General features: G+C 49.6%; 1 long non-coding RNA gene across 1 annotated transcript; it reads right to left on the minus strand.

The window, feature by feature from the left end:
* Window positions 1-2241: 2241 nt before the first annotated feature.
* On the minus strand, window positions 2242-8726 carry LOC119932280. The gene is made up of 5 exons (XR_005452295.1): window positions 7702-8726; window positions 5543-5565; window positions 5109-5163; window positions 3705-3768; window positions 2242-2559 (listed from the first exon to the last, which is right to left on the minus strand). It is a non-coding gene; the product is annotated as an uncharacterized LOC119932280 (long non-coding RNA).
* Between the last annotated feature and the right edge of the window lie 18455 nt (window positions 8727-27181).

Genomic DNA, 27181 nt, shown 5'->3' on the forward strand with positions numbered 1-27181 from the left:
TCCCAGGACGCAGTCCAGGACACCAGACTTAACAGGCCCCAGGTCAACCAGTGAAGGGGGAGGGAGAGAGAGAGAAAGTGGGAGTTAGGGTCTCACATCCCTTTTATGCATCACTAGAGGCAGAATCTCAAGGAGCTCCTCATCTCTACCTCAGCGCCTCACTGTCGAGCAGGTGGAAATGTGGGTTCACTGCAATTCTCAGGAGTCTCAGTCTACCCCACCAACTTGTAGGCCCTTCTCTCTGCACCTTTGCTGTCCAAAGCCCCAGGAGGTACTGAAGCCTCCCCTCTGCCTTTCCAGACCTCACACTTCCTTCCTCCACCCTGCATTTTCCTTCACTCAGTAAATCCTGATACACTTCTACTCCCTCCCTATCTCCCTCATTTTCCTGGATTCACTCCTCCAGCCTGAAAATCCACAGGTCCCCGCTGCCTTGGGGTCCTAGGATGAGCTGGCATTTTTGGTTGTCACCCAAGAATGGGAGCTCTCTCTCCTCCTCCAGTATGAGAGGACCTTTATCTTAAATTCTGTCTTCCACCCCAATCTGTTCACCAAGTAGTCCAGGAACCCATGGAATGAGGCAATTGCTCTGACAGTGGCTCTCCCACCCCAAAAACCCCAACTGTGGATGGGACCATTAATGTCAGCCTCCCCCCATCCCCACCCCGCCACACACACACCACCATACACCCCTTTCTCCACCCTGGCCAGATCAGTGTCCACACAGCTTCCCTCAGAGCAAGGTGATTTTCTCCACCCACTCTGGCCCCTGGCCCATAGTTGCTTCCACAGTACTCCCCTGCTGCCTGGCTTTTACCAGATACTACAGTGGGAGTATTGCTGGTAGCAACAGCCGCAGCAAGGCCAGGTGGATGGCTCTGAGAATATGGCTCCTCTGAATGACCTGTCAACATCAGAGAATTCCCCCAGGCAGTTTTACAGCCGAGAAACCAGTAGGAGTTGGCACCGTTATTCAGATGAGGTTACAATTCTCCACTCAGCTCACACCCACCAACTGGGTGGTGGCCTCACAAGGCAGGAGCTGAATAGGCTGGTTGGAAGATGCCACTAAAGCATCCTGGGGAATTCCCTCAGTCAGAGCTGTGCAGCTCAAGTCCAGGACTCTTCTCTGAGCTGCCTCGCGGGCCGCTGCCTCTCCCCGTCTCAGAAGTCTGGAGTGAGGTGGTGATGCACAAGGAATGGGAGCAAAAAGCCCACGGGAGTGGGGAGAAATAGGGAAGGAGCCTGAGCCGGACACACCCAGGTCCCATTGCAAGACAGGACCCAAGGAAGCAGAGAAGACATGGCACGTGACAGGAGCAAGGCCCAGGCTGTGAATGAAGATGCTTGCCCTCTGCCCATTCCTGGATGCCTCCTTTCCCCCACTGAGGCACCCCAGGAGGGGCTTGTGTTTTCCACATCAGACTGGGGAGCCAGAGGACAGTGGACTTCATTATTCCAAATCCTACCTCATTCAAACCATGATAAATGATAGACCGAGGGACTTGCAGCACCGAAAGTAGGAGGGAATGATGAACCCCACTTAGGTCTGGGTGCCAGCTACCGAGAGGGCAGTGGAGTCCTTCTCATAGCCCCACTGCCAGCTCAGCACGAGGACACAGGTCTCTGGGTGAGTTGGGGAGAAGGGGCATGGCTGCAAGTGCAATTGGATGTATTTGCTACCCACTCTTCTACCTACCTGCCTGCTGGAGACCACAGTGTGATTCTGTTCAGAACTCTAGGAAGGGTGTAGATTGTAAAAGGCCAGGGCTTTCTCTTAGCTTTCAGTTTTATAAATCACGAAGTCATCATGAACACGGCAAATGTCCCTTTCTGGCATTCATTCATTTGATTGTATTTATTGAGCGCTTACAGGGTGCAGAGCACTGTACTAAGCGCTTGGGAAGTACACGTGCACAGGACGCCAAGGGCTAAATGAATGCGGAAGATCACCACTATCTATTGCCAAATATGGCAATGGTGAGGAACTCTTGCTTAATTTGAGTTCTGAGTCAATCCGAAACTTCATAAAATTCAAACTTTCATTTTGAGGAGCATTCTCTGGTGAAGTGAGAAAAATGATGAACCACGTGAAAGATAAGGAAAAAAACACCCAGATTCCAGGTACCCCAGGATACTCCTTTATAGGGTGGGGAAAAAAGAAATCCATCCCAGAAAAAAAGTTCATGTCATTTAAAAGTGACCATGTCTTCTTTAAATCACTTTCTGAAATATAAACTGATTCTATCAATGACAGTGTTGCATCAGTGATAGGAGCTTCATCACACACATAGGCTAAACAGACTTTGCTTAATTGGGGCAGGATTGGAAAGCATTCCTCAATTGGTTTCTGTCAGTTTTGACACAGATAGTGTTAGGGAAAATAGCAAAAATTGAAAAAAAATGAATTTGGGATATTTTGGGGGGCGCTGGTTGAAATTCGGTCAATCGGGTAAAATTCTAAAAATGTATTTCCTAGCAACAGTTCAGCTGGGATTCCCTAACAACGTGATGGAGCCAGATGGATGTGAGTGTAATGAGAGATGACATATATACCTGCTGTTCTTGTGGCAGGGGAATAGCCCGGCACCAGAAACACCAGTCAGCATACCAGAGATCCCAAAACAGAGAAGAAGGGAAGCCAAATTAGTGGTTGTTTCAGCTTTTTACATCCCCCAAAGTCTTCTACCATGCTTCTCTGATAATAATATTAATAATAATGATGGTATTTGTTTAGCGCTTACTTTGTGTCAAGCACTGTTCTAAGCGATGGACTAATGTAGAGGATGCAGGGTTGGGGGAAGTTGGCAGGTGTTTCTTGCTTCTTTCCTGCCTAGATTTTAAATAAATGGTTCTAGCTGGACACTACTATTCCATGGCTTTGATATAGTGTTTGTGCTTTTATGTCAAGGACCAGAGGGACAGACTCCCGGTACAGAATGCTCCTGCCTTTTGTATTCCATACTGTAATTTTCACTTATGTACTTGGCATCTTCAGTTCACTGAGAAGAGTGAATCAATCAATGGTATTTACGGCACATTTCCTGTGGGAGGACCACTGTACTAAGCACTTGGGAAAGTGTAAGTCAAAAGAGTTAGACACATTCCATGCCCACAAGGAACTTACAGTCTGGAGGGGGAGACAAACAAAATAAGTTACAGATATGTAAATAAGTGCTGAGGGTGGGGAGAAAATCAAGTGCTTGAAGGATACAGATTCATGTGCATAGGCAATGAGGAAGGAGAAATAAGGGCTTTGGGAAAGACTCTTGGAGGAGATGTGATTTTACTAAGGCTCTGAAGGTGGGGAAAGTGGTGGTCTGTCATAAACGAAGGGGAAGGAAGTTTCAAGCCAGAGGGAGAACATGGGTGAGGAGTTGGCGGCAAGAAAGATGAGACTGAGTGAGTGAGTACGTTGGAGCAAAGTGTGTGGGCTGGGTTGTAGCAGGAAATTAAGAGACAGAGGAACAGAGGCACAGGTGAAGGAATGACTTCAAATCTCTTCCAAAAGATACCCTTTCCCTTTGGTCTCTTTCCCATTGCTGTGCCCTGGGTGTGTCCCCTTGGGATAAACCATTCCCCATGCCTTGTCCCCTCCTTGGCAGAGAGCTGTACAGAATGGGGATGGTGTGCCAGGGATAGAAGACTCTGGGTGGAGTTTCATGTGTGAGGAGGAGCTGTTGGTAGTAAATGGCAAATCTTACCGTAGCCTTTCAGGTCAGTAAATGGTCCCCACAGAAGAGAACACAGCCGAAGTGTCACCGATCCCTACATGGAACAGGGAGAAAAATCAGTCAGAGGCTCGAGTGTAAAGACAAGGTAACAAGCATGGAACTGCCTCCTGGTGAGGGGGAGGAGCCACCGACCCATCTAGAGAGCCCAGAGTCAACTGGCTACCCTAGACCTTGGCATTTTTGCGCTGGGGTGGGCTGTGGCACCAGTCAGGTGCAGGCTGATGTGGATCTGGAGCAGCTGCCCTGGCTAGGCATGCTGGGGCAGGATCTCCCAGAACCCTCTGCTCCTTCACTTGCTGACTAAAGCACCTGGAAAAATAACTAATCCCAGGTTTTTCCCTCCAACGATGGCACAGACAGAGACTGGTGGAAAAGGGCACAGGGAGACGGGAACCCGGGACCAACTGCTCTCCGGATCCTGGAGATTCCATTAATCTAATGCTCTAAACAGGCTAATAACATGAAACCAAAGTCCTGTGTTTGCAGTGTAATAGCCTTGGTGAATCACACTATTCTCCAGTATCACGTGTGCTCTATTTCCTGTCTCTCCATCTCTTTCCCCATAATACCTGCCAATACTCTGCATTTGAATCTATCTGTCCCTTTAGGAGTCTTCCCCGGGCAAGAGAGAAGGAGCTGCTAATTGTGGTCTTGGAAAAGAGGTGGGGATTATTGAGATAGACTACTGCTAAACTTTGAACTCCTATGATTCAGCAGGGGCTGCGAGAACAATGCTGACTGCCAAAGAGCAAGGGGTACTGCTGTCAGTGGTGCAGTGAAATGAAATCGGGAGGAAGGAGAGAGACAGAATGGTAATCAAATGGCAGAGAAGGAAGGTGAGAGAAGGGAAAGGGAAGGGTGAAAAAGTCTTGGCCAGGCCAGTGGGCTGACTGTCATCGCCAATGGGGACTGCTGATCCATGCTGTTCCCGGGTTGGATACTTAGGGATAGCACACCCCTGTCTGCAGTTCCGGAAGGCATACTGTTGCCAGAAGAGGAGACACCAAGGTGAATAACGGTGATTGGCTGGCACAGAGAGAATGTAGAGGATGGTCAAGCATGTGACGGACCCAGAAACAGAGCAAGAGCAAGGAGAGTGGAGATCTCCAAGGAGGAGCTGAAGGGTTGAAGGGCAGAGCCAAGATTGCAAAGCAGCGGAAGAGGTAACAAGCTTCCACGAAGCAGCCCAAAATATCCCCACAAAATGAAAGAGTCCACATCCCTCCCTATGCTTAGAGGAGGAAGGGACAGCTGGATTCATTTGTTCATCTCGTCAGACATTTTTCTCTGTCTTGGAAGGGGCTTGGGCCTTACTTCCTCCCTGGGGGGCAGTTCCGGGCTCAGGGAGGGGAGATAATCAGACTTAGTTCTTACCTTGTTCTGTGTTGGTCAAAGGGCAGGGAACGGGAGCACTAGAGAGTCAAAGACCCTATGTCAGAGCAAAGAGAAAGCACAGAAGAGCAATCAGTTAGGCCCAGGGTTGAACATGATCCTAATTGGAGTGTCACTGGAACAGAGCTGAAAAACCTTCTCTAAAAACCTCCTCTCCATGCAGTCCCCCAGAGTTGCATTTACACACCATTCACAACAGCCTAGTTGGAATCACGTTGTCGTGATGATTTCTGGAAATGAAGATAGGATTAAACTTCATTTCCAAACTTTCCAAAAGGCATCATGTTGTTCAAAATGGGACGCTCATGTGGTTCGAGAAGGGAACCTTCTCATTTCAAACTATTTCTGATCCGGAGCAAGACCAAAACCCTAAACTTTCTCAGACCCAAAACCACATTTGGTTTTTCAGATCTTACCTGTTGCTGTTGCAGCATCATGGCTGTCAAGTCACAAAGCCAAAAAGAGAGAAAGGAAAGCAAAGAGTTAGAGTATTGGATATACCCATGGAACAGTCCAATCACAGGCCATCTGCTTGATGTTTTGGGTGGGGTGGGACAGATATTAAAAGCAATATGCATCCAAATAGAGAACCCCTCCCAGTGATCATTTTTAGTGCCAGTTGCCTCTATCAGCAGCGGAACCTCTAGCAGGGCCGGGAAGATGATGCAAAGGGAGGTAACTCAATCAATCAATAGTGTTTACTGAGTACTTACTGTGCACAGGTATGAAACCCTTGGGAGACAGTACAATACAGTTGGTAGAAGTGGTCAAGGAGCTCACAATTTGGCAGGAACCTATGTCCTCCCTACCATCTCTCCCCCACCCAACCTGGGTACTTCCCAAGAGGGAGGGGAGTACGTTCCCTATTGGATGGAAATTATGGATTTTGCCACATTTGCCACGCACTCAGCCCAGCTCTCTGAAGAAACCAAGGCATTTCCTGCCAGACTCTGTCCTTCTGTCCACTCTTATATCCGAGTCAGGGCTGGTGTACCCAAGGGTTACTCTGAGGAGGGGCATCCACTGGGAGTGGCACGTTCTCCCCGCTCTTCAACCACTTTGGGTCCTGTTCTGTTTCTGATGATGAATATGTCCTCACTGAAGAATTATACCCCAGCATCTCTAGGGACTGCAGCTGAGAACTGCTTTAGCGGGTATGCTGGAGGTGGTAGGGGAGCTCCAGACTGGGTCTTCCCCGAGGTCCTCACATTTTGTGTTTCTAGGACACAACAGTTATATGAGTCATTGTGTGAGGGCCACGGAAATCATCACCTTTGTCATTAACTCATGACCATGCCCATTTTCAGTACAGGAATGCCTGGTGTGAAACTCATCATCTGTCATCCTAGACTCCAGTTTCAAAAGAGAATGTGTCAGGCCTTTGTGCTATGAGACCCTGTGCGACCCTGATAAAATGGAAATGAGTGATAAATCCAAATTTGATTCTTTCACTACGATGATATTGGAGATGCCAGAGATTAAGAATCAACATAGGAGTTGGCAATCAAAAGCAGAAAGATAGGAATACAGAGCAAGCAAGAGAGAAAGAAAGGTTCATTAATTGGTGAACTAAGCTCCCCTGCAGGCTAGTGGAAACTCAGCTCTGAGGGACTCACCATAATGACTGTGAGCCCACTGTTGGGTAGGGACTGTCTCTATACGTTGCCAACTTGGACTTCCCAAGCGCTTAGTACAGTGCTCTGCACACAGTAAGCGCTCAATAAATACGATTGATTGATTGATTTCCTCAGGCAAACCAAATGGAAACACCTTGGGTGCCTTCAGGCCAAAATAATGCCATGTCATCATGTATCATGGGGAGGCAGTCAGGTCTAAGAGCCAAGAATCCTGTGGCATTCTGGTTCTGGCTCTACCACTGGCTTGCAGCATGCACAAGACAATCTCTGCCCTGCCTCTGGTTGGTGAGAATAACTGAGATAAAACCACAGAACGCTTTGGGCTCCTTGGAAGGTTGACAATCACAAGTACACCATGTCCTTCCTCTGAGACTCACTGTCCCTTCAGATCAGCTTCATCTCCACCTCTGCTTTGGGGAAGGGCACACCATGGGCTCAGAGGGCAGAAAAACCTCTCCATTCTCTTTAGATTCTCCTCTCCCCCTCGGTCCGAGGCAGATGAACCTCCCCAGAAAGCTGCTGTTGGAGTCCCTCAGTGCCTGATGGCTTTGGGTTTGGGGGACAGGGAATGGTGAATGAGGGCTGGGATGGGGTTCTCCGTGGAATTCGGGGTGTGGGTAAGCATTCTGGACACAAAAACAATCCCTGAAAGGAATCATGGCTGGGGCAGGCTAGGCGTGGGAGGCCAGAAAGACAGGACAACTCAGACTCAGGGAAAGAAGTAGAGCAGGAGCCCCACCCAGGCCCACAGGTCGGTGAGGAATGGCCAAAAGGCAAATAGAAACTCCTCAAGGGAGTGGGTGCCAGGAAACTAAGAACTAGGGACCCCAGTGGGAACTCCAGCTAAAAATTAGGGCGCCCAATAGAAACTCTAGTCCTGACTAGAGTCAGGTGGATGAGAATCCAAGAGAGCATATGTGGTCACTAACAATACTTACTTGCTGGAATGGTGAAGGGAAGAAGTCCATAACAGTCAGTAGATCACAAATCCAAGGTGAATCCGAAAGAGACAGAAAGAGAACAGAGAAAACTCATCAGCATCCCATGTGAAGAGTCAGATATTGCCTTCCCACAATCCCCAGAGAGATAGCTGGTCTGCTTGGAGAGCAGCCCTGTAGAGGGGAGGCAACTGCCAGAGCAGCAATGCCCATTCACTGAGCCGCGCCTCTGGTGCCACACCTAACCCTGCTATTGCTGATGCTTTTCATACCAGATGCATGACCCAGAGGAGTCTGCAAGTAACTCTCTCCTAAACAGAATCCAGGGGAGCAGGAGAGCAAAGGGGTTTTCTCCCCTCCTGGACTATGAGGGAATTTGGTTAGCATCCTGCTGATGTGAGGGGAAGAATCCAGTTGGAGGATAGATTTCCCAAAGCAGCTACCTTTTGCTTGGCTATTTCATTCTAACTTTGCAGGGATAATTCATATTATGCAACTGACCCATTCAAGGCAGGGGAAAGGTGAGGCCCTTGGAGAGGAGGGCCAGCTTCCCCTTGGGGCAGTGCTGGGACTCTGCCTCTGTTTGGCCACTCCTACTGCCAAGAACATGGCCCTCCTGGGAGGATGAAAATGCTGCCTGAGTCACTGATGGCCACCCATGTGGCAGAGGAAGCCAGACCCAGGACTCCCAGGGCACCTCAGGTTTAGTGGAACAGTGGTTATAGCAGCAAGGAGGGGACAAAGGTGCCACCAGCAGATAACCTGTCTTTTGGATGGACTTCAAGTCCCCCGAACCAGCTCCGCTCTGCTCACCAGCCCCACCCAGGCTCCTGTCACCCTACCACAACCGACTTCCCTCGGAGTGGAAAAGTCCTTTCTCCCCAGCCCAGTTCCTGAGACTCCAAACCTTCTCATTCTTTGGCCCCGGCCCCATCCGACAAACCCCATCCGAGCCCCGTTGTATCCGTGATCGTGTGATGGTGTCCCACGTGGGGCTCACAGTCTTAATCCCCATTTCACAGATGAGGGAAACGGAGGCACAGAGAAGTGAAGTGACTTGCCCAAAGTCACACAGCTGACAATTGGCGGAGTCGGGATTTGAACCCATGCCTCCGACTCCAAAGCCCGGGCTCTTTCCACTGAACCATGCTGCTTCTCTACTTCACGCTGCTTCATCAGGGATGCGCTGGGGATGGAAAAGGTCCCAGGCTACTCTGTCCCCGTGGATTACTCCAGCTCAAGCTAAGGCCTTCTCTTTGGTTGCCTCAGGATAGTGCCGCCTCAGGCGGATACCTTAGAGTGGGTTAACGGCGCTGTGAGATTGGCTCAACCCGAAGTGGCCTGAAATGTACTATCAAGGGGCACTGCAGCCCAGGCTCATAGCACAGAGCATTGCCACCATACAGTAATGTCCAGCTACTCCCTGCTTGGCCTGACTCACTTCCAAGAGAGCTGCTGCAGGGTCTGTCTTTGCATTGGCCTGACCGGGCCCCAGGGTTGTGGGTTCCAAGGGATCCGCCAGGCTGGGCTGAGCCTGCGCAGAGTTCTACTCAGGTAGCTCTAATGTTCTCATAACACCAGGGCCCCAACTCTAAACGGAAAAACCCACCTCCAGTAGGAAAAGAGGAGCAGGGACAACAGCTGTCCATTCAGATGAGACTAAGAAAGGCCATTGGACTGTGGACTCCACAGTCCAGGCAGAGGAGGACACCAGCCAAAAGATTCTGCAAAGAGGCGGGAGGAATTGGCCTTCCAGCCCTGCCAAGCATTTATAAAGACCACAATACTAGGTTCTTGGCAGTTAAAAGAACAGGACAGCCTCCCTGCCCTCAAGGAACTTACAATCTAGAGGAAGAGGGAAACAGGCAGGAAATAATAGGCACAACGGGTAATTGTGTAGACTAAAGAAAAATGAGGAAATGAATATGAAGAGTTATGTCTGAAAATCAATCCCTCAAATCAGCCGAGTCCCCTGACTTAGCAAAGAGGAGCTTTTCGGTTGAAGGTGGCCCGATCTAAAGTTAGCTTTGGTGCCTGTGTTATCCTGATGCAGTGTTTATATACGCTTAGAAGAGACAGGGGTGGAAATGAATTGGGGAATGCCTCCTGAAGGAGTGTGTTTTCAGGATGGATCAGAAGATGGGCAGTGTGGTGGCCCAGGGAACTCAAACCATGAAAAAGTTCCAGGGAGGAAGAAAGTTTGAGGAAAGGGTCAGAGATGAATGAGCAAGCTCATTTATGGCATTTGTTGAGCAGTTACTATGTGCTATGTGGGGCAGTCCACGTCCCGCATGGGGCTCACGGTCTTGATCCCCATTTTACAGATGGGGTAACAGGCACAGAGAAGTGAAATGATGTGCCCGAGGTCACACAGCAGGCAAGTGGAGGACCCGGGATTAGAACCCAGGTCCTTCTGACTCCTGGGCCCGTGCTGTAATCACTGTTTTTAATAATACAATAATGAGGTTAGATTGTAAATGAGACGTGTGACTCAGAGAATACCGAGAAGCTGTGTGGCCTAATGGAAAGAGCATGTGCCTGGGAGTCAAAGGACCTGGATTCTAATACCAGTTCTGCCAATTGCCTGCTGTGTGACTTTCGGCAAGTCACTAAACTTCTCTGTGCCTCCGTTACCTCATCTATACAATGGAGATTAATTCTCCTCCCTCCAATTTAGATTGTGAGCACCCTGGGGGACAGGGACTGTGTCCAACCTGATAAACTTGTATCTACTCCAGCACATAAAACAGCGCTTGACACATAAGCAGCGCTTAACATACACCATAAAAAAATTCATGGGCGCAGAGAGTAGATAATACAGGAGAAAGCTGGAGAAGCCTTGAAGCCAACGGAGATGGGTTTCTGTTTGAGACAAAGGGAGATGGAAATGGAGTGATATGCTCAGCAAGAAGATGATCCAGGCAGCAGAGTGTAGTGTAGCCTGAAATGAGGAGAGGTGGAAGGCAGGGAGACCAGGGAGGAAGATTCTGAGGCAATAGCCTAGTGAGCAGATGACAAGTGCTTGAACTAGGATGGCGGTGTTACAGATGGGCAGAAAGGTAGTTTGGGAAACGTAGTGGAGAAAATAAAACACCCCAGAGCAGCCCCGATAAGCGTGACGCTGGCACTTGGGGAGGACCCCAGAACATTCAAGATCGCAGTCTGAATTCTCATGAGCCATTTTAAGCCAGGGGCCCCAACCTTCTCATTAAAGGCACTGCCCTCTGCCTTACAGCCAATTTCCCCAAATGAACCCTATACACGGAACACTCTTCTTTCCACCTTAATAGCCCTCCTTTCTGTATTGCCTATGATGTGGGTTTCTAACCCTTAATCACGTTGATACGCACCCCACCCCCAACGCCACAGCACTTACATTCCAATCCTTATACTTAATGTCTGTTTCCCCTGACTAGACTGTAAGCTCCTTTAAGGGCAGAGACCGTGTCTACCAACTCTATCATATTATACTTTTCCAAACGCTTAGTACAATGCCCTGCACATAATAAACGCTCAATAAATACACTTTTTTTTATGGTTTTTGTTAGCAAGGTTCCACAGAAGGGAGAAGGAGGAGGGTTCCATGTAAATAGGAAAATGTGGGGTAAGGCTTGCTTGCAAGTCTCTTCTACCCAGCTGCCCCTGCCCCTATCAAATTCCTCATCACAGAACACCCAAGGCCAGCCCGGATATGATTCTCTGACTTTTATTAAGCAATGGACTAATCACTGGGGGTCGCTGACAGTCACATTGACCCTCTTAAAGAACCACACTACCAGTACTCTGTCCTTAAAACGTTTTCATTCTCTTCCGTCATTGAGGTTCTCCTACGGCAGCAGATTTTCCGTTTCGTACAGATGCCAGACAGCCTTGACTCAGGGCACCGGGATATACATACAGATTTAGCCTGGGTGCAGAGATGGTCAACTGAGAACAAAGAAGAACACAGTTAGATAGGGAGGCCTCCTCCCCACCTGTACTGACCCCGCGGGGACCCAGGTCAGAGCTCTGGGTGGAGTTGGCTGCCAGGGGTGGGGCGGTTACCAAGGAAGGAATGCTAAGGTTGGTTCATTCTGCAGTATAGCCAAAGAGCAGAGAACAGACAAAGATTCTCACGTTCTGATATCGTGACGGTGGGTGGAGGAACGCAAGAGTCCGCATCCCAGGGAGTCCGGAGCCCAGCGTGCAGAGGGAATGAAAGGAAGAAATCAGTCAGAGCCTCTTGGGGGAAGCCCAGGCTATTCCAGGTGGAAGCTCTTCCCCCGTCTGCCCCAGCTGACCCTCCAGAGGACCTCCACCAACCAGTCATGGGGAAATTCCCAGGGCTTCGATTCCCAGTCAGGACTGTCACTCCAGGGGACCCAGGATCTCTGGGCCATTCTCAGAGTCAGCCAAACTCCAAACGGGGAAGCTGGCTGACCGCTGGCTGCCCCGGGCCTCTGGGCTGCTCGGGGGTGGGGGGCAGGGGGCAGAGCAGGAACCACACTTGCCCGCTGTTTCCCAGCATCGACACACAACATCCCACCAAGAGTTAGATGGTCACAATTCCCAGCATGCCAAGGAAACAAGGACATCCTCAAAGTGTCCAGCCCCCAGAGCAAGACGGTGCATTGAAAGAAGTGAAATTCAGTTAGGAAAGTCTCCAGGAGCAGAGTTAGGGGTCAAAATGGGCTTCAGAGCTTCCAAGCAAATGAAGTTTGACAGAGCACTTGAAGGTCTGTAAGGGGCACTCTCCAACCAAAATCAAATTGAAACCAAAACGAAATCCAAAAATGTGGCAATACCACTCTATAATGAATCTCTGATTTTATTACAATGAGCTTTCACTATACTTACTCTGAGTTGGGGTGGACCTTGTGGTCTACTCTCACGAGTCTAACACTATCTTGTTTTCCCGTTTGACATCATAGCCACACTTTGGAAATAAGAACATGCAGGGTTCAGATGGCTTATGCATGTGGAGAAATTGGGTTTTTATGCCAGAGAGGGAGGGCTGGTTTGGGGTGGGGCTGGGGGTGGGAAGAGCTTGGCACCAAAAGGACACCAGCAGCAACCATCATTAGCTTCATAGCCACAATGGCGATGATGACTTTTGCTGCGGCTGTTTGATTTAGAATACTCTTAATGAGAACTCCCGGGAAAACTCCAGGGTAGGTAGTTCGCTGAGGAAATGAAGTCACATGACAAAGTATGGTTAATATTTGTGCACATCTATTCCCATTCTTTGATTTTATGATGCTACTGCCAGCGAGAGGGTATCCATGTTTCAGCCTTTCTTGGGGCCCTAGTCTCTCCAGTGGGCCAGGTCGGAGAGACCCTCATGCTGTGATGGTTCCCTAGCATTGCCTGCTGGCCTGCTACTGTTTCCAAACATGCCTCTGCCCAAGGAGAGTCATTCCTGTCCCTCATGAGGCAATCAACTGTATTGGTCCAAGGCAGAAAATTGGAGAAGACCATGGTTCTTACCATCAGCTGAGACAGAAGGTGAAACAGCAGCGAACAAAACCACAGAAACAAAACAGATACAGAAGGAGTCGTCAGTCACCATCCCAGGTTGCACAGCCTTCCCATCCACTCACGGGGAGGGGCTGGTCTTTCCTCCACAGGGTGAGTCAGTCAGTCAATCATACTTACTGAGCACTTACTGTACTTACATGCCCTGTACTATGCACTTGGGAGAGTACAAAATGACAGAGTTGGTAGACACATCCCCTGCCCACAGTGAGCTTACAAATGGCTCCTGTTATGCCATACTCTCCCAAACACTTAGTAAAGTGCTCTACACACAGTAAACGCTCAATAGACACCTGATTGATTGATTGATTGACCGGCCAGGTAAATTAGTAAATGCAACTGGCATCCTCACCCAAGCTGGTGAAGGGGTGAGGGGGAGAGGGAGGCCGGTCTGGCCACCTCCAGCCCAAGACTGGGGACATCAGATTGGTTACGAAGACTGCCCTCCCTCCCCTCTCCGCACTCCCTGTCTTGAGGGTGGGGTTCCGGGGCCCAGAAAAGTTGCTGCATGAACATAGAGCGGTAACCCAAAGCCGTGGATGGAACCAAAAATTGACCCATCTCCCCAAGGTGTTCAGGACCCGCAGTCTTCTGGGGCTGTGCAGTGGCCCCATAGGACTGGAGGAGAGCAGACAGAGCAGGGCTGCCCTCAGGATTACACTGGGGGGAAGGCAAGCCGGAGGTCACCAGTTCATGGTTTCGGACCCCGAAAGACAGGCAGCGGAGAAGTGAGCAAAGCCAGGGTCATGCTTACTTGTTCCTTGGTGGCCCACGATCAGGCAGCACGTACAGCCCATCCCAGGTTGGCATGCACAAAGGCATCCAGGTCCCCAAGGTGGGGGCGGAGAGAGAAAGGAAGAATAAGGGTCTCATTTCCTAGTGCACCAGTTTCAGTAACTGCTCACTGCCTTGGGCCCTTTGTTATAGGGAAAGTGGGGAGAGGGTTCTCCTTATTTACCCCCCCCAAAATGGCAGTCCTGGAGATTCTGTCCTGGAAGAGGTCCCTGAGAACTGGCCTTTTTGATTTTGGCACAGGCACTTATCGCTTCCCTCCTAATTTTCTTTTTGCTCAGAGTTCCCTCTCACTGCCCATGTCTCTCTACCTCAAGGCACTCTGCTTTCGAGTCTTAAGATCCACAGGCCTCAGTGTGGCAAAGGCATCGATAGCCACCAAGCAGAGATCAGTTTTTCAGGGAATGGTGTGTCAGCTAAATGCTGTCATGCCCTGAGCTCCATTAACTGAACCAGGTTGGGATGGTGGCTTCCATGGTCTGTCAGAGGGAGGCTCTTGGCCTGGTCAGAGTAACAAACCCAGCCCCTTTTCAGGGACAGTGGCTGGAAGCCTACTCCAAAACACTATCTGGAAACCTCTGGGGATGACAGAATACTTTATTTTTATTCTTCTTAATGTATTTATATTGAATTATTCTTAAAGAAAATCACCCCCACCTCTCTCCCTCTGATTTTCTTTTACCAAAGGCGAAAGAGCGAGAAATGATTCTTACCTCCTATTCTCAGGAAAATGGACAAACACACCCGAGGAAGTTGTGGTCAGCCATTTGCAGAATCCATTGGGACGCAGAAGGAGAGAGGGGAGGGAGAGGACAAAAGGTGATGTCTAGCACAAATGCATCCCCCAGGGGGAAGAACCAAATTGCTGGGGGTGAGTGAGGCCTCTTATCCCATTGTTAAGAGGGAAGGAGACCACTTTGCTAAGAGGAAGAGTAGTCCCTAAACCCAAAATGTGATTGGGGTCAGAAAGGCTGAGTCTCTGACCTTCCTCCAACCTCCCTCATAACTCACTGTAACTATGAGACACAAACTGGGGTTCCTCTACCCAGACGTACCCCTATCCAGATCCTGTCTTATTTGATTCACCGGGTGAGTCTCCCAATTCTACCCCTAACCCATTTGCTGGCCCCGTTCCCACTGCCACCCCTACCCTGGCCTGAGGCATGGAATGGGTCAAGTTGTGCTTCTGCTTCTTTTCTAGTCCTGTTCCACAAAAGCTTCTCATTCTGATCAGTCTCCAAAAAGGTGCTCAGCACTCAGCTGTCACACCAACTACCCACCCAAACAGCCCTGCATCACCAGCTGCACTGTATGTCAGGGCTGACCCCTCCAGCAGCCCAGTGTGCAAACATCAGAGAAGCTGACAACCTGTGAGATCTGGACCCTCCACCATGCCCAGGCTAAAGGCCTCCTGCTTTGGCTTCTTGCTTGAGCCCAGCCTCGGATTATGCTGTTAGGGGCAGAGACAGGATAGAGGGACCCAGAGTAAATGAAAAAGGCTTCTTACTATCTGTTGTCCATGTAAATCGAGGAAACATCCATGGTGCAGTGTCCAGAGGGCATTGAAAGGATGAGAGAGAGAGAGAGAGAGAGAGAGAGAGAGAAAAGAGATAGTGATCTATTTTATGAGAAATATAGAACCACTCCATGCCCGTGAGATGAAGACCCCAGAGGGGATGGACTCCTCCTTGCCTGTCAGCTACCAACTGGTCCATTGGACTGCCACATACCATAGGTATGAATGGGCTAGCTCTTCCTGGCCTGCACACAAGAAATCTTCATTTTTGCTGTCACCCATTGTCCAGCTAAGCCATTCCATTTTGAAATTTTACTTTTACTTCCCAAACTGGTCGTTTCTCTCCACCCTCCTTGCTCAGAGGTTCCCCTGCCAGCTTGAGGCATAATATGATGCCAGAGGATTCCCAAAGGAGAAACAATTAGGCTTGATACCAAAAAAATTTCCAGCTCTGGGTCAGGAAGTTAAGTTTTCCCTGAGCAGGTATGGAACCAAGGCAGAGCTGAGCCAGGGGCAGCTATGTCAGCTGAGCAGAAAACAGACCAACAGGTGATCTGGAGATGGGGCTGAGGGATAGAGACCTAAAGAAAGCTCAGGAGACATGTTCTCTCTCAGGAACAGAAATGCTCAGAGGGGAAATGCAGCTCGGGAGATGGGGGGGAGGAGAATGGGCCTCTCCAGTAATATACCCCTATGCTTACTTAATTCTGTCTTTCCATACTTCCTTTCAAGAGCTTAATACAGTGCTCTGTAAACAGTAAGCACTCAACAAATATCACTAATTAATTGATTGACTGATTCTTTCTCCACTTTGTCTTCTCCACATGCCTAAAGAGGTTGTCCTGACATCCCCAGGCATGTCAGGGTGGGAGACAGAATTAGAATCTGCGTTTCCTGACTCACAACTCAGTACTGGATAGTGAAGTGGGAGCAAATGCCAGAACAGGACTCAGTGCGTGTCAACCTAACACAGTGATCCAGAATGACCTTGAGAGTCTCAGGGCCATTCAGTCAAGGGAGAATCATAATCATAATTGTAACACGAATGATGTTTATCAAGCACTCACTATGTGCCAAGCACTGCTCCGACCCCCCAGCAGCTCTGCTGACCCCACAATCAGTGCCACTAGAAACTCTAACAGTCAAGGCCACGTGGATCAGGTAGCATTAGGGTCACAGGGAATATAGGAAGAAATGGCACTCACTCTCTGAGATTCAGCGATGAGCAGCACGTAATGAGTTGCACAGCACAGAGAAGAGGAGAACAGAAAGAAAACAGCATCTCATTGTCGGGAAACCATCTGGACCATTAATCCCACCCCAAGATGAAAGGCATGCTGTAGGTCCCCACCCTGCTTCCAGATGGCTACTCTTCTCCGTCCAAAAACATCCCCATTCCCTGTTGCCCCAGGCTCACAAAAAGACTCCAGACCCTACTGGAGAAAGACCACTTGGAAATTCAGTGTGGCAGCGACACTGATGGCTGGCAAGCAGAGATCAGTTTCTCAGGGAATGGTGAGTCGGCTAAATGCTGTCCTGCCCTGAGCTCCGCTATCTGAACTAGGCTGGGATGGTGGCTTCCATGTTCTGTCAGAGGGAGGCTCCTGGCCTAGTCAGAGAAACAAACCCAGCCTCTTTTTAGGGACTGTGGCTGGAAGCCTACTCCAAAACACTGTCTGGAAACCTCTGGGGATGACAGAATACTTTATTTTAATTATTCTTAATTTATTTATATTGAATTATTCTTAAAGAAAACCACCCCCACCTCTCTCCCTCTGATTTTCTTTTACCAAAGGCGAAGGAGCAAGAAATGATTCTTATCTCCTATTCTCAGGAAAATGGACAAACACACCAGAGGTAGTTGTGGTCAGCCATTTGCAGAACCCATTGGGACGCAGAAGGAGGAGAGAGGGGAGGGAGAGGACAAAAGGTGATGTCTAGCACAAATGCATCCCCCAGTGGGAAGAACCAAATTGCTGGGGGTGAGTGAGGCCTCTTATCCCATTGTTAAGAGGGAAGGAGACCACTTTGTTAAGAGGAAGAGTAGTCCCTAAACCCAAAATGTGATTGGGGTCAGAAAGTCCGAGTCTCTGACCTTCCTCCAACCTCCCTCATAACTCACTGTAACTCAGACACATATTGCACACAGTAAGCGCTCAATAAATGATTGAATGAATGAATGAAATTGGGGTTCCTCTACCCAGTTGTAACCAAATCCAGATCCTGTCTTATTTGATTCACCGGGTGAGGCTCCCAATTCTACCCGAACCCATTTGCTGGCCCCGTTCCCACTGCCACCCCTACCCTGGCCTGAGGCATGGAATGGGTCAAGCTGGGCTTCTGCTTCTTTCCCAGTCCTGTTCCACACATGCTTCTCATTCTGATCAGTCTCCAACAAGGTGCCCAGCACCCAGCTGTCATGCCAACTACCCACCCAGACAGCCCTGCATCACCAGTTGCACTGTATGTCAGGGCTGACCCCTCAAGGGGCCCAGTGTTCAGTCAAACATCAGAGAAGCTGACTTATTCTGTGTGGTCTGGACCTTCCACCATGCCCAGCTAAAGGGCTCCTGCCTTGGATTCTTGCAGGAGCCCTGCCTCGGATTACTCTGACAGGGGCAGAGACGGGGTAGAGGGACCTCCTGAGCAGTGACTCGGCCATTCCCGCTTTTAGCCTCGGTATATCTGTTTTCTCCTCTTTCTCCCTGGCGTCAAGAAGAGAAAGGTGGAAGGGGACGGAGGTGAGGAGGTGGGTCAAATAGGAGGCCATAGTCATGCTAAGCTGTAGGACTCCCTCCGGTGCCGTTGGGAGCAGTCGGCTTGGATAGTCCAGGCTTCGGGGTTTGGGGCTCCAACACATGGGTTGGGAGAGGCCTGGCCTGCTGGGATCTAACAGTCCGACCCATTTGATGACACATGAGCTCCCATCATGTTCCCACAGGCTCTCTTAGGTCTTCCTGGAGGAGAGTACTGGGATCTTGGGCCTCCACCCTTGGTGAGCGCCCAAGACCCCTCCCACCTGGGGACAGGACTCCATTCCATCCCCAGAGGGGGCTGGGAGGGACAAGCAGCCTGAACACTCCAGGAGAAAAATCGAGAGAAGTGGCAGGGAGGGAAGGGGTAAGACGGGGGGGAACATGATGAGGATGTGGAGTGAAGATTCTTACTCATATCTTTTATGTCCATCAGGGAAACCACAGCATCGGCAGCAACCCAGGATTTGACAGGTCCCAGAGAAGAGCAATGAGCAGAGAAAGCAAATGTCAAGAGTTTGACTTCCCCCAAAAATCATTCTCATCCTATCCCGGCTGGATTACTGCATCAGCTTCCTCTCCGATCTCCCATCCCCCTGTCTCTCCCCACTTCAATCCATACTTCACGCCGCTGCCCGGATCGTCTTTGTGCAGAAATGCTCTGGGCATGTTACTCCCCTCCTCAAAAATCTCCAGTGGCTACCAATCAACCTATGCATCAGGCAAAAACTCCTCACCCTTGGCTTCAAGGCTCTCCATCACCTTGCCCCCTCCCACCTCACCTCCCTTCTCTCCTTCTACAGCCCAGCCCGCACCCTCCACTCCTCTGCCGCTAATCTCCTCACTGTGCCTCGTTCTCGCCTGTCCTGCCGTCGACCCCCGGCCCACGTCCTCCCGCTGGCCTGGAATGCCCTCCCTCCGCACATCCGCCAAGCTAGCTCTCTTCCTCCCTTCAAAGCCCTAGTGAGAGCTCACCTCCTCTAGGAGGCCTTCCCAGACTGAGCCCCCTCCTTCCTCTCCCCCCTTCCCCTCCCCATCGCCCCGCCTCACCTCCTTCCCCTCCCCACCGCACCTGTATATATGTATATATGTTTGTACATATTTATTACTCTATTTTACTTGTACATATTTATTCTATTTATTTCATTTTGTTAATATGTTTTGTTTTGTTGTCTGTCTCCCCCTTCTAGACTGTGAGCCTGCTGTTGGGTAGGGACCGTCTCTATACGTTGTCAACTTGTACTTCCCAAGCGCTTAGTACAGTGCTCTGCACACAGTAAGCGCTCAATAAATATGATTGAATGAATGAATCTCCATCTCTGGAATTCTACAAAGATTGGCTCACTGAGAAATGTCTAATTTGTGTCACAGCTTGCCAAGATTCAGGCCTCGAACCTCTGGAATTAGCAGCCACAGCCCCAGCACTTTTGAGCTTGGCACTTCATAGCCCAAGCACCTACTGACTTACCATTTCAGATACAAAAGTAAAGTTAAAATCTCTAGTCTAGATTTACTAGGCTGCTCTTTTGATAAATTTGCAATGACTGAGTGGCAGCAACACCACCATAAGGACAAAACACCCCTGCACATTTACAACCATTACAATTTTACAATCTCTGTTTCTATGACTGTTTAAGCCCCTGAACATCTGTCAGTTTCAATTACGTACTACTGCCTACAAAGCATTTGCAGTATTGAACCTTTCTGTTTTGACTAACATCCCAACTCTCACTCTGGGTTCTTGAGCCTCTGGTTCCTCCTGAAGCTCCCAAGGTCTGTTTTCTGGCTTTTTAACAAATTCTACCATCTGTACTACTGCGCTGGGATCAGAAGTACGACACTCCAGACAAAACCGATCAGTTTTCCAGGTGTGACGGGTTAAGTACCGGAGCCCTTTTCGCTATTTGCCGATACCAATACCACGCTTCATTTCACTGCAAGTTCACCTCATTTACGTCGTAACTCCCAAGTTGAATGGTTTTTTTGAAGTTATTTTTCAGAATCTGTTACACTGTGCCACTAGGTTCACTGTAATATTGGCAACATGCCTGGAATACTGGAACATTATACTACCCAAAGGTCAGGGAGCCTAGGCTGGCAAGTCATGGAAACAGGACATTTCAGGGTTGAGAAATCCAATTCAAATGTTTGGGTCACATGACCCTAAAGGGTTTGATGCCCTTTTAATTTACATTGAGTTCATCTCTCAAGTTCAAGATCATCATATTTATCAGTCAATACACCACAACTTCACGATGCACATTTGTTTGGAAAGGCAAAAATTCTTCCTTTCACAACTACAGGGTACCTTATGACATCTTTTTTTAGTATTCCAAAGATTGGAGTGGTTTCTTCTATTGAGGTCTGTGCTGCCTCCTTTTCCTTACCTCTTAACACCTCCATTCTCCTAGGCAGCCATCTAAGAGGTTGACACCATGGAGAGGTTGTATGGGTTAAAAGGAGGGAAATTGAGAACAACTTCCTTCCTGGAAAGGATCATGTTTCTTCCTACCAAGCAATACTCGTGCTCCCGGAACCCTTTACCCCTATCCCAGGTTATCATGAAATCACGTTGGGTCAACCAATTATCCAATGGTCAATAAGGAGATACGGAAGATGGCACCAAAACAACTGAAAAGTGTCTGGCTTCTGTCATGCAAAATGATGGGAAACATAATCTTGAACAATCTAACACTTTCTTTGATGCTTCTCTACTTCATCTGTAGCCCTCAAGACCAAACCCAACCCAGAAAACTTCTGGAACAGTCAACACTTAAAAAAGATAAGAAATGTGGCACGGGGTGAGAGATCAACGGTCACGTCATCTGTAATGACCTGATGGGGTTAGTTTCCCATGCTTTAACGCTCTGCTCTCCTGCCCCTCTCTTTTGTTTGCTTTAAATTGTGACTTGTCAGAAAGATGACATGGCAGATCAGGAGAAACTTCCAGCCATTTAGAGAGCCATTCTCCATGAATAGCTGTGGCTCCGCTCCCCTGCCAGTCTACTGTTACTGCTGCGGCCCCTTCTCCACCCAGATGCCTGGCCCTGAGGGGACACATTTCCCACCACTGGACCCCTCATCGCCGCTTTGACCAGAACGAGTGATAGGCTGGGACCGAATGTCTCTACTGTGTTATCCAAGCAAACATGTGAGCGGGGAAAAACGATACTTACATTCTGTGCTCAATGCGATGGATTGGTTCAGAACCGGAACCAGCCAGACCCACCATTTAGTGTGGCAAGGAACCCAAAACAGAGGGGAAAGGAAGCCAAGTTAGTGCTTGTTTCAGTCTTTGCCTTCTGTGCAGATTCTCTTTCAGGTTCTCTCCTGCCAAATCAGAGGGGGAACAGGAGCATTGTGCTCTCTGACACAAGTGCCCCTTGCTTGTAGCATGACTCTGGGAGGCAGAATGCCTACAGCCCCTCTGAAGTGAGTAGAATTATTTCCTCTAACACGACGTACGGGGTCCCTGGTAAGGACTGGCAGATGAGTCTCGGACCCGGGGCTTCAGGACTGAGAACCTGCACAGAGGAATTGATTCTAGTGCTGTGACTTGTGCGGGGCCACTCGTACTCTCTGGTCACCGCCCGTCATGACTCCACTGGGGCACAGAGGGCCACGGGGGACTAGGCGGGCAGGGGTGTGGCCTTGGGTGAAGTGCTTGGGAGGTCTTTGCCCATGTTTGGCAGCTACAGGCAGAACCTGGACTAGAATCCAGGTCTCCTGATCGCCAGATCAGTGCTCTTTCGGCTACACCAAAAGCAGGGTTAACAAGAGGTAGCCTAGATGGCATCTGTCCAAATAATAATTATGGTATGAGTTATGTGCTTACTATGTGCCAGGCCAGGTACTAAGCACTGGGGCAGATACATGCAAATCGGGTTGGACTCAGTCCCCGTCCCACATGGTCTTAATCCCCATTTCTCAGCCGAGGTAACTGAGGCCCAAAGAAACTAAACGACTTGCCATGGGTCACACATCAGATTAGTGGCAGAGCCAGGATTAGAACCCAGGTTCTTCTGACTCTCAGGCTCTTAGCCCTATCCACTAGGCCATGTTGTTTCTCTGCTCCCTTTTTCCTCTACTCGGCTTGACCTGCTGCGATAAGCAGCTCCCCCCTCCCTCTGCAGAGAACGTTTGGAGTGGGATAACAGCGGGGGAGCTTGGGGGCAAATCAGAGACATGTGCTGCAGAGAAGGACCAAGGCAGGCAGGACAAAGGAAATGGAGAACTTACTGAAGACTTTTGGGTCAGTGCAGAAGAGAGCGTAGCCGAGTTGTCACCGATCCCCATGTGGAGAAGAGAGAAAAAACAATCAGAGGCTCGGGTGTAAAAACGAGGTTAGAAACACGGATCCACCTCTAGTAGGGGACCGGCCTTCGGGCCCACCCCGAGAGCAGGATCACTGACTGACTGACTCCTCCACTCAATCCCAAGGCAACGGGACAGACAGAGCAGAGTGGGTCCTTGGGATCCGGCACCATTAGGGAGAGCCCTCAACCAGCTCATAATAATCCACAGCCCCCACCGTGCTAAGTGGAGGAAGGAAGCGGCAGTGGGGAACGTGGGTCTACAGACTGGCTCGTGTCTCTCCTTCTAGTGGGGAGAAAAGGGAGCGGCAGCACCCCCTCCCAAGGCTCTAGCACAGGGAAGAGAGGCTTTGGGGATGGGCCCGGGGACAGAGAGGGGAGACGGTTGGACTCAGTTCTTACCAGTCTCTGCGTTGGCCCAAAGGGCAGCCAGCAGAAGGAACAGGAACGGTGGAGTGTCACAGACCCCGGTCGGAGCAAGAGAAAGCACAGCAGAGCAACCAGTGAGGTCCAGGGTAGAACGTGATCCTAACTGGGGTGTCAGCTCAGAGTCCTTAAAAATCACTCAGATACCAGCAAAGGGAAGTTAATTCAACATTTGCAACTTTACGGCACATGGGGGGACATTTTAAAATAACAGGAAAATAGTAGTAAGTTAAACACTAGGTTATTAATAAAGATGTTCAGAAGTTTTCAAAAAAATTCAACTAGCATTTCAAAGGAGGGCAGGGATGGGGTTTGGCAGTGCAGAGAGGTGTAAATCCAGGTTGGGGAATAAGGCGAGCAACCCTATTGGCAAGCCCCAGCCCATGCCCAGGCACTGTGAGCTCTGTGCCCTGCTCATGAGTCATCTAACCTTCTTCGCCTTTCTATAGGGTCTTGAACAGTGATGTATCTAGGCAGTTCTCGGGCCTCACTTTCACCCTGGACTTCTTGTGCTCTGAACCACTACGCTCCACAGAGAGCAAATCCGAGTAGTTCTCTGCCCCCCAAATTACACTGGGTTTCCATGACCTTACCAACATCTGTAATAACGTCGCAGGCGTTCCAGCACCCGAGTCAGCACCCAGCGGGTCACAGATGTGCAAAAAGAGGAGAGAGAGCACATCGTTAGAGTCCAGGTTGGGGAAGGTCATGTCCTGGCCTCACCTGTGAGGGAGGGGCCAGGAGCGCTGTGGCAATCGGGAAGAGCTGCGGCGAGGCTTGCGACAGACATTCTAGGGGCTGGGGAGCTCTGGGAAGGGGCAGAGGAAGAGCAGTTGAAAGCCAGCAGCCACCCTGACAGCTAAGTGCCTGCTGTGACCGCTCACTGCCTGCAGCGGACAGAGCTTCCCCAGATACTCAGACGTGGGTCAACAAGATCCTGGGATAGAGGTGCTCTCCTCTGCTCCACTCCCTGTCCTCACTCCTCCACCTGCCCACAGATTGCCTGCTCCCTGAATCACCTCGCTCCCTGCCAGCCCCCACTCATCCCACACACCTCTTTTCCCCTCCCTCTCCAGTTTTGGTCTTTCATCCCCGATCCAGCAGTGACCCCCGCCCAAACGCCCGCTCGCCCACTCCACCGTTTCAAATGAACTCACTCCCAAGTTCTCCTTATGGCACAGCAGTAGTGGAACTTCTTGAGTGCCTGCTGGGTACAATGCACGGCACTAAGCACTTGGGAAAGTGCCGGACAGGTCGTGTGGACCAGACCGCATACTGAATGTTTGTGGCAAGGGTCCCCTTAAGATATTGATGGAACGGGAGAAGATGGAGGAAGGAGAGGGGGGCTGATAAGTCCACAAATGACTCTTACTCCTTGCTGTGATGGTGGTGACACAGAAGTCAGCAGAGATGTCGGGAACCGATGGCAAACGACGGGGAGAGAGAATGCAGTTGATTAGCTGGAAACCCCAGTCACCTGCAACCATTTCCTGACACCCAAGGGCTGGAGGAGGCCTGTTTGAGACCAGCCTCAGCCCCTACCCCCTCACCATAATGGCAAAGGGCAGGACAAGACCAAGGCCTGACTTTATACTTTAATTCCCAAGGACCTGCAATGTCCTCTTCCCCCTCTCCTCTGTCAAAACCACCTCTGTTGCCCATTCACTTCTTTAGGGGAGATTGGATAAATGCTTGCCACTCCCAAAGGGCATAACAATCAAACAAGACATGGATCAGCTAATGATAATAATAATATTTGAGAAGCAGCATGGTCAATTGAAAAGAATACGGGCCTAGGAGTCAGAGAACCTGGGCTCTAGTCCCACTTTAGCCATCTTGCCTCCTCTGTGACTTTAGGCAAGTCATTCAACTTCTCTGTGCCTCAGTTTCTACATCTATAAAATGGCAACAAAATACCTGTCCTCCTTCCCATTTAGGAGCAGTGTCCTAACTGATTATTATCTTGAATCTGGACTGTGAGTTCATTATGGGCAGGGATTGTTTCTCTTCATTGCTGTATTGTACTTTCACAAGCACTTAGTACAGTGCTGTGCACACAGTAAGCACTCAATAAATACGAATGAACGAATCTACCCCAGCATTTAGTTCAGGGCTTGGCACATAGTGTGAGCTTAACGAATACCACCATTATTAATATTATTGCTGTTGTCAGTATTTGTTAAGTACATACTATGTGCCAGGTACTATATTAGTGCTGGGGAAGTAGACCTTGTCCAGCAAGGGGCTCAGTCTAGGTGGAAGAGAGAACAGGCAATGAATTTCTATTTTACAGATTAGGAAACTGAAAAAAAGAGGAGTTAAGTGCCTTGCTCAAAGTCACAGAGAAAGCATGGGACGGAGCCAGGATCTCTGACTCTCAGGCCTGAATTCTTTTTCAATCGTATTTATTGAGTGCTTACTGTGTGCAGAGCACTGTAGTAAGCACTTGGGAAGTACAAATTGGCAACATATAGAGACGGTCCCTACGTAACAGCGGGTGGCCAGGCTGCTTCCCTTCACATCCAGATCCCACTACATAACCAGCCCTGTTTGGGCTACGCTAGGAAACAAGTCACCCACCAGGAAGGGCCGAGGCCTTATTCAACACCGATGCTTTCCTTGCCCCTCTAACTTTGCTTTTCCCATCCATGTTAAATTAGGGTGTCACTAGATCCAAACAGGATCTAGCCCTGTATAACCAACATACACCGCCGAAGTATCATGGCTAAGCCTGAAGAGATGATCATGTGTTGTCATCAACCGCCTCCAGCCCCCAAGGCACCACCCTGAGCTGGAGAAACACAGCAGCAGAAATGGGCAAATGCTCAAGGGAGCTTTGACCCAAACCACATCCCACAGTTCAGTACCCTCCCCCTCCTCCCAGCTAGCAGCGAGGGCAGAGAGGATCCACGGCCCTGACACGTCATCACTAGCCAAGGAAGCCGTCGTCCTGGGAATTCCCCACAATGGTGAGCCCTGGCATCACTGTGAAATGGCCTAGGACTCAGCCCCAAAGTCGTCCTTCTCCTCCTGAGAAGAGACTTCCATACGGAAACATGAGAAGGGACAAGGACCAGCTTCCCCCTCCTGGCACCTTCCCTAAGGCCACACAAAGCTAAAACCATGTGCCACCTGCAGGGAATGCCCCCCGATTATTTGCCATTCTTACCAACTTCTCGTGGCAACGGGAAACCACAGGAGGACCCAGCATCCATCCATCCATCCCCGAATGGAACAGAGAAAGAAAACATGGTGAGTGTTTCTTGAAGGCCAGGCAGTTCCCAGTAACAACGAGCCCTGTTTTTGCACTGGAGGGAGATTGTAAAATCCACAGAGGCTTCTCTCCAGAGGCTCAATCAATCAAAGGAATTTACTGAGAGCTTAGTCTATGCAGGGCGCTGAACTAAGTGCTTGGGAGAGTTTGTAGACATACTCCCCACACATGAGTAGTTTACAGTCTAGAGTGGGAGCCAGACATTAAAATAACTGTGCATAAGGGTCGTGGAGCTGAGAATAGGATGAAAATCTAGTCTTTGTAGGGTAGATCAAGGGCACAGATGATGCAGAACAGAAAGGGAGTCAGGAAAATGAGGGCTTAATTGGGGAAGGCCTCTTGGAGGAGACGTGGTTTTAATAAGGCTTTAATAAGGCAGGATATAGGCAAAGGGTCAGTGGTGAGATAGATGAGATCAAGGTACAGCGAATGGGTTGGCGTTAGAGGATCGAAATGCGCAGCCTGGGTTGGAGTAGAAAAATCGGCAAGTTTAGATAGGAAGGGATGAGCTGATTAAGTGCTTCAGAGCCGCTGAGAAGGAGTTTCTCTTTGATGTTGAGATGGATGGGCAACACTGGAGGTTCTTGAGAAGTGGGGAAATGTGGGCTGAACTTTTTTTTTTAATTTTTAGAAAAATGATCTGGACAGCAGATTGAAGTAAAGGCTTAGAGTGGAGAGAAGCAAGAGGCAGGGAGGTCAGTGAGCAAGCTGATGTGGTAGTCAAGGAGGGATATGATAAGTGCTTGAATTAATGTGGAAGTGGCCCAGGAATGGAAGCAAGGAAGATAATGAGGGCTCAGCCAGAGAGGGGAGACAGTAGACTCTGAGTAGCTGACAGGTTTGGGGAAACTATGGGAACTCCTTTCAGCGAGGGCAAATTGGTGGGGCTGAG

This window comes from Tachyglossus aculeatus, chromosome 9 (genome assembly GCF_015852505.1).
Source record: "Tachyglossus aculeatus isolate mTacAcu1 chromosome 9, mTacAcu1.pri, whole genome shotgun sequence".
In the NCBI taxonomy this organism is placed as follows: domain Eukaryota; kingdom Metazoa; phylum Chordata; class Mammalia; order Monotremata; family Tachyglossidae; genus Tachyglossus; species Tachyglossus aculeatus.